This window comes from Penaeus monodon, chromosome 29, assembly GCF_015228065.2.
Source record: "Penaeus monodon isolate SGIC_2016 chromosome 29, NSTDA_Pmon_1, whole genome shotgun sequence".
Classification (NCBI taxonomy): Eukaryota; Metazoa; Arthropoda; class Malacostraca; order Decapoda; family Penaeidae; genus Penaeus; species Penaeus monodon.
The window spans coordinates 29,274,047-29,274,250 of NC_051414.1; positions in this window are offsets into that span (position 1 = coordinate 29,274,047).

The following is a 204-nucleotide window of genomic DNA, read 5'->3' on the forward strand; positions in this document are numbered from 1 at the left end:
AATATCGCGAGTTACTCCACGGCGTCCGCACAATTTAGCCCCTCTTGGAGAGCCCTCCTCGGCACACATACGATTCGATGCAATATTCCCTGGCCGGCGCCTGGCTCTGCCCTTTTGGGAGCGTTTGGGAGAGTGCACGGAGGGGGAGAGTGGAGGGGGAAAAAGAGAGGAGAGGGAGGAGGTGAATCGGAAGAGGAGAAAGAC